Genomic DNA, 7798 nt, shown 5'->3' with positions numbered 1-7798 from the left:
CATGTTCTTCTTTATGGTTTTCCTACTAAATACCAATGTAGAAGAAACATGGAATTTTACAATATAATCGTTAAAGGAAGAGCTATTTGAGTGAAACTTACAATGAGTCTAGCATATACAAAAAGTTCTCTAAATAAGAAAGGTTGCTCGAAGGAAGAACTGACGGCCTTCCAGCCACCCGCAAATATGTCGCTACTGCAATTGTTGGTGTTTGCATATATAAAATACATTTTACAACATTATATTGGCAATTATCAAATAAAATCAGACCATAAAATTCTGGCAGTTGTGCTTTATTCATAACGGAATTATTCAGCTATTTGCAAAGGGGAAAGTGCACCAGCATTGCATGAGAGTCAAGATCCCTATGCACCAAATGGTCATAAACATTTAATATTTTTCAATGAGAAGAACATGTCAAACACACCTTTCCAAGTATGCGAGCAATTTGCTTATCTCTCACTTCCTTTGATTGGTAAAGATCTTGACCCTATGAGGGAAAATTGGCGTTTGATTAGAACTGATGGATGACATCAAGGTATCGCATTATGTAAAGAAAGGGCCAATTATTAAAATGACATCAGATCCAAATCTAACACTGTTGGGAGCATTGCACAAAAACCTTAGGATCTTGCCTCCCAAAAACACCAGAATTATGAGATATAATAAAGCAATGAAATAAATCAAAGCACAAACCACATGACACAAGAGATTTTACGTGGAAAATCCTCAAAGAGGTAAAAACCACGAGACCTCGTCCAGAGCAACAATTCACTATGAATAGAACGTTGCAACCGATCACAACCACACACTACTTGGATCAAACCTTCTTCACTCACGCAGGAGTGGATGAACAATAAGAGAATAAATAAAATGGAGGGATCTCACCGATCACGAGGACGTAGAAGCGTTGAGATGATGACTGCGCAGGAGACACCTCTACGAGAAGAACCCTCCCTTCGATAAGCTTCCTCTCTCTCTATTCTCTCCCTCTCTTTCTAGAATCAATTTAAGAAGCCTTAACATACCTTTAGAAAACCCCCTTATATACCTTATAATGGCCCTAGGGACCCCTATTTATAGTTTAAGAAACTCATTTCCACAACTCTATAAAAATCGCCTCAAATTTATGCAATCCGCATCAAATCCGGACTGAATCTGCGTAACCCTCATCTAATCAAGCTAGGTCCTTGACTGGTCGAGCGGACCCATGACCAGTCGAGCCAAGCCCTCGACTAGTCGAGCGGCCCAGACTGTGCTCACTGGAGTTCGAGTTGAGCAGGCCTCGACTGGTCGAGCCAATACCCTCGATCGGTCAAGTGAGGCTCTCAACTTGTCAAGCCTAAGGAGAAAACCCCATCAAATATCCCCCTTTTTGACTCTGGAGAAATTCACCATCTTCAAGCCAGCCAAGTTCCTACCAACCTCAAACTTGCCTTTAAGTAATGCCTTAGTCGTCATGTCTGACCCATTATCGTCTATGTGGACTTCTCAATCTGTAACACCTTCTGTTCCAAAGTATCACTGATCTAGTGATACCGAATCTCTATGTTCTTCGACTTGGAGTGCTGACTTGGATTATTCCTCAAGTGTATAGCACTTTGACTATCGTACTCGTCCACGTGCTACTCCTGCATCAACCTAAGTTCCTGTAGGAAGCTCTTCATTCAAAGCATCTCTTTACATGCCTCTATAACTGCAATGTACTCGTCCTCTGTCGTTGACAATGCTATGACCTTCAGTAGCTTGCTCTGCTAAGAGACCGCTTCCCTTGCAAACATGAACATGAACCCCGATGTAGACTTCCTAGAGTCTATTTCACCTACCATATCTGCATCTGTGTAGCCTTCTAACACAGGTTTTCCATCACCATAGTATAGGCTCAACCTGGATGAGCCTCTTAGATACTGCAGTATTCATTTCACCGCTGCCCAGTGTTCTTTGCCAGGATTGGCAAGATACTGACTGACAACACCAACCACATATGTTATGTCTGGGCGCATACACATTATAACATACATCAAACTTCCTACTGCTGATACGTAGGGTATCTTCCTCATCTCATCTACCTCGGCCTTCGTCTTTGAACACTGCTTATCGCTCAACTTGAAGTGACCATCTAGTGGATTACTGACCGGCTTCACTGCATTTATATTGAATCAATATAAGACTTTCTTAATATACTGCACTTGGGACAACCAAAGCTTTTTGCTACTTCTGTCACGGGATATCTCTATTCTTATGATTTATTTAGTTGAGCCCAAGTCTTTCATCGCAAACGACTTGCTTAACTCCTGTTTCAGCCTATCGATCTTCTTGATGTCTCTACTCATGATGACCATGTCATTAACATATAATAGTAAAACTAAGAAATCACCATATGAGAACTTATGCGTGAACATATAGTGGTCAAATTCCATTCTGTCATATCCATGCTTTAATATAAACGAGTCAAACTTCTTGTACCATTGCCTTGGAGCTTGTTTCAGCTCATACAAACTCTTCCTTAGCCTACACACCATATGCTCTTTGTCATTGACTTCGAACCTATCTAGTTAGTGCATGTAGATCTCTTTTTCTAGGTTACCATGGAGAAATACAGTTTTAACATCTAACTACTCCATCTCTGTATCCATGTTAGCCGCCAACCCAAGCAACACCCATATGGATGTCATATTCACCACTAATGAGAATATCTTCTCGAAGTTTATACCTTTCCTCTGACCAAACCCTTTCACCACAAGTCTGGCCTTGAACCTCATTTGTGAATTCTTCTACTCAACCTTCTTTCTGAACACTCACTTGTTGCTCAAAGCTTTTTAACCCTTAGGCAATTTCACCATATCATAAGTGTGGTTCTTATGCAAGGATTCCATCTCCTTTTGTAAAGCTTCCAACCAACCTTATGCTCATCGATTAGGGCCTCAGAATAATCTTCTAGCTCTCCCCCATCAGTGAGCATAATGTACTCATGCGGAGAGTACTTCTTAGATGGATGTTTGTCCCTAGATGACCTCCTCACATGTGGCTCAACAGGTGGATCAAGTGGTGGCTGCTCCCCTAGTCCATCTTCTGTAGGAACTCCCTCGTCTTCTGCACCTTACTGTACTCTTCTGTCATCAGGCACCATAGGAGGAATAACAAGATCCATTTTCTTTAGCTCTCCTGATCTAGGTTGGGTCTTATCTAGCTTACAAATTCTTCTATACATTGATCTTCAAAGAAAACTACATCTCTGCTCCTGACGAGCTTCTTTTCGGTTGGATCCCATAATCTATAGCTGAACTTTTTATCACCATACCACAAGTACACACATTGCCTGATCTTCGTATCGAGCTTGGACCTCTCGTCCTTTGGTACTTCTCCATTCAATGGGGCTGATGGAGACTTATTTATCAAATATACTACCGTGTGCATTGCTTCTCCCCAGAACGTCTTGGGCAACTTTGCATGGGATAACATGCATCTGATTTCTCTACAATGATGTAATTCATTCACTCAGCCACACCATTATACTGGGGGTCTTAGGAACCGTTTGTTCATGCCGCATACCTAGGGACTTACAATACTCATGGAAGTCAATGTATTCACCACCATTGTCAGTGCAGATGCACTTTAATGATCTACCTGTCTCTCTCTCGACCATAGCATAAAACATTTTAAACATACTAAAGACCTCGTCCTTGGATTTTAAAGCATAAACCCAAACCCTCCTAGATGCATCATCTATAAAAGTGACAAAATACAATGTCCCACCCAAGGTTTTTGTTCTCATAAGACCACAGACATAAGAATAAACTAAAACCAATGCATGCAATTTATTAACATGGAAAGCAGATTTAACAAATGAAACTCTATGTTGTTTCCTTGATAAATAGTTAATACAGGTTTTGAGAGATATACCTGTCATGTCTGGAATGAGCCGCTTCTTTGCTAGTAGCTAAAGCCCTTTTTCACTCATGTGGCCTAGACGCTTGTGCCACATGTCAGTAATTGAATCTTCCATTACGTTCAACCCACCCTTGTACACACTAACACTTGTCTTGTAAAGGGTACATTTTTTTCCTCTGGCTGCAATCAACGAACCCTTGATGAGCTTCCATCGCCCATCCACAAATCGACTTTCATAGCCATCATCATCCAACCTTCTTGTCGACATCAAGTTGAGGCGAAGGTCTAGAATGTGCCTCACATCTCTAAGAACTAATATGCAGCCCACATCGGTCTTCACACAAATATCACCGACCCATACGATCTTCGATATGCCAGAATTTCCCATCTCACGGTCCAATAGTCACCTGAGTTGTAGTTTGTGAAGAAATCCCTACGTGGAGTCGCATGAAACAAGGCTCTCTAGTTTATCACCCAATCGGTGTCCTGACTCTAAATCGTAGTCGTGAGACAAACATCATGATCTACTGAGAGAATAACTAAAGTGTTGCCATTTAAAGTGACCACAGTGGAGTCTGATTCATCTTCCTTCTCCTTTCCCTTTCCTTTCTTGTAATTCTTCTCCTTACAACATTCATGCTTATAGTGACCCTTCTTACCACAATTCCAGCATTCAACATCCTTCCTGGTACTCGACTTGCCTCTTGATTTATCTCGAGCCTTCTCACCCTTTCTGTTCTTTCCTCTCCCTCGTTCTTGTGTCACAAGGACCTCTTGTTGAGTAGACCGCTCAGACTTCCTCCTTGTCTGCTCATTAAAGAGGAAACTAGTTACCCATTCCATTGACACCTTTTCGTTAGGCACGGAGTTAATCAGAGACACTGCCAATGTCTCCCAACTGTAAGGCAATGAACTAAGTAATAGCAAAGCCTATAGTCCATCGTCCAGGACCATCTTCATAGTGAAAAGATGATTCAATATGTTGTTGATCTCATTCATGTGGTCAGCCATAGAATTGCCATCTTTGCACAAGTCTTCTTATCAGAAAAATCTTATTGTCAGTTGTCTTCCTCTCTTACAACCCTTGCAATTTCAGCCATAGGCTAGCGACCGAGGTCTCCGTAAACACATGGTGGAATACGGAATCATCCAGCCATTTTCTAATAAACCCCACCACTTTTCAGTCCAACTTCTTCTATTCGTTATCTGACATACCCTTTGTCTTTACTGATATGCCTAGAATTGGAGCATAAAAGTCCTTGCAATAAAGCAATTCCTCTATCTTAGCCTTCCATATAGTCCATTTAGAATCATTGAGACAAATCATCCTTAATGAGCCAACTTCCATAATTCAGATCTGATCCCACTCCATTCAACTAACCCGAACTCTCTGATACCACTTTGTTGCGAGCATTGCATAAAAACCTTAGGATCTCGTCTCCCCAAAACACCAGAATTACGGGATATAATAAAGTAATGAAATAAATCAAAGCACAAACCACACGACACAAGAGATTTTATATGGAAATTCCTTAAAGAAGTAAAAACCACAAGACCTCGTCCAAAGCAACAATTCACTATGAAGTAGAACGTTACAACCGATCATAAGCACACGCCGCGTTGATCAAACCTTCTTTACTCACGCAGGAGTGGATGAACAATAAGAGAATAAAGAAAATGGAGAGATCTCACCGATCACAAAGATGTAGAAGCGCTGAGATGTTGATTGTGCAATAGATCACCTCTACGAGCAGAACCCTCCCTTTCATAAGCTTCCTCTCTCTCTCTCTATTTTCCTCTATAATCACTTTAGGAAGCCTTAGCATACCTTCAAAAAACCCCCTTGCATACCCTAGAATAGCCCTAGGGACCCCTATTTATAGTTTAGGAAACTCCTTTACGCACCTCTGCGAAAACCATCTCAAATTTATGTAGTCCGCAACAAATCCAGACTAAATCTACATAACACTCGACTAGTCAAGCTGGGTCCTCGACTGGTTGAGCGGACCCTCGACCAATTATGCCAGGCCATCGATTAGTCGAGCGGCCCGGACTGTGCTCGCCAGAGTTCGAGTCTAGCAGGCCTCGACTAGTCGAGCCAGCACCCTTGACCGGTCGAGTGAGGCTCTCGACCGGTCGAACCTGAGAAGAAAACCCCATCAAACACAACTTAGGAGGACCAAAAAGAAATTGTTGGGAGAAGAGTTATGATGATGATATCAATTTAAACAGGATAAAGAAACAAGCTACCATGCCTTTTTAGGAAATTGGGTTTTTAAGAATTTGTAAAATAATGTCTACTTTAGTTTTGAATTCGAAATTCTCATTAATCAATTAATCACACCTAAATCTCACTGTTGAATAGTATGAACTTGTACCAAGACACATGAGAGGGTTTTTCCATATCTTCTTTCCCAGAGACAGATGCATTTATCCTTCTTTTTTCCCCACTACAACACAACACAATTACCAATTAGGTACGCCATATCTTTATACATAATATTGCAACTTATTAGTATGTATGAAAACATCAACCAAGCTTGTGCTTCTGCCTTTAGCATGTCAAGTTTTAGCCCCAAAAAAGGAAAAAAATTTATAAGGTGCTAGAGGCACAAAATAATATATAACAATCTACAAAATGCAGAATACATGTCAACACGCATACCCAGAAAAAGAAAAAAAAGGTTTAGTTGAAAACATCCAACTCTGGATTCTGCACCTTTCCTCTCTATGAAATCAGTTGAAAAGTAAATGCCCCTATCCAGTGCTATCCAAGCACTTACATAAAATGATCTGACAAATGGAAGACTTTTTTTTTTCTTTGACTTAGTTTCATGGTGTTATAAGTAGTCCATTCAATGCGCATAAACTTCACATCACCAACGTACCCTTAGGGCAGGATTGGCATCTGGATGGAACGCAGAAAGAGGACTCATCGCACTGACAAGCACACCCATTGGGTATGCATCATGGGGCATCGCCTGAATAATACCCTACACGTAAGAAAATATAATCAAAATCCATTAGAGAAAAAAGTCACATTAGTAAAGTTTCTCTTATCAGCTACCAAAAAAGATGTAGTAACAGGGCAAGAATCCATCAACATGCTAGATTATAGAAAGAGGTCATACTTTTCATTGCATAGACCCCAAGAGTCATAAAGAAACCGATGTGGGAAAAATGTCTACTTTGCCATTATATCATATTTAAGGCAAAAAATCAATCCATCCATGGTCCATAATGTTAGGAAACTTGACATTAAATGTTTGATTTCAGGCTACTTAAGCAAAGGAATAGATAATAGAGACCCACCAAAATGCCATGAGGAACAGCAGAATGTTGAGAAACTGCAAACTCCCAGTCTGCAAACTGACTTTGAGAAGGCAAATCTCCATACACTGTAAAAGAAGGTAAATATCCCAACCCATTTTTTCAAAGCTTTTAAAAGAACCCAAAGACCTAGATGCATTTCTTGTTTGTATATTACACCTTGGCAGGTGGCTCTACATGCATGGGCTCAGATGGGAAGAGAGTGAAAACGAAGATATACATTACCATTTTAAGTATCTTATGCATTTGCAACTCTTGCCATCGAAAACAGAAAAAATGAAAAGAGAGAGAGAGAGAGAGAGAGAGAGAGAGAGAGAGAGAAAGCAAAGAAATTAGAAAATCTTCCCTGTACTCTTTTTTAGTACATGGATTTGCAGGAATTTCACGAGTGGTTTGTGAAACGGCCTAGCTATATGTCCTAGAGGGGGGGGGGGGGGGTGAATAGGACTATGCCAAATTATAATTATAACAGCAGAATAAAATAAAGAGATAGCCAAATAAAATAAATCAATTCACAATGCTGAAATAAAATCAACCTCAATAAACAAGTATTGAGAGGTTGATACGAATTTAGTTC

General features: G+C 40.4%; 1 long non-coding RNA gene across 3 annotated transcripts; it reads right to left on the bottom strand.

The window, feature by feature from the left end:
* Positions 1-426: 426 nt before the first annotated feature.
* Positions 427-7509, bottom strand: LOC131252068 (uncharacterized). Of its 3 annotated transcripts, XR_009174144.1 has the most exons (4): positions 7204-7509; positions 6780-6884; positions 6551-6617; positions 427-490 (listed from the first exon to the last, which is right to left on the bottom strand). It is a non-coding gene; the product is annotated as an uncharacterized LOC131252068 (long non-coding RNA). The 3 variants fall into 3 exon arrangements; XR_009174143.1 differs by lacking the exon at positions 6551-6617; XR_009174145.1 differs by lacking the exon at positions 427-490 and having other exon boundaries at positions 6483-6617.
* Positions 7510-7798: the final 289 nt, after the last annotated feature.

Source organism: Magnolia sinica, chromosome 7 (genome assembly GCF_029962835.1).
Source record: "Magnolia sinica isolate HGM2019 chromosome 7, MsV1, whole genome shotgun sequence".
NCBI lineage: Eukaryota > Viridiplantae > Streptophyta > Magnoliopsida > Magnoliales > Magnoliaceae > Magnolia > Magnolia sinica.
Note: the sequence above shows the minus strand (reverse complement) of the source record. Positions and strands in the feature narration are given on the sequence as shown.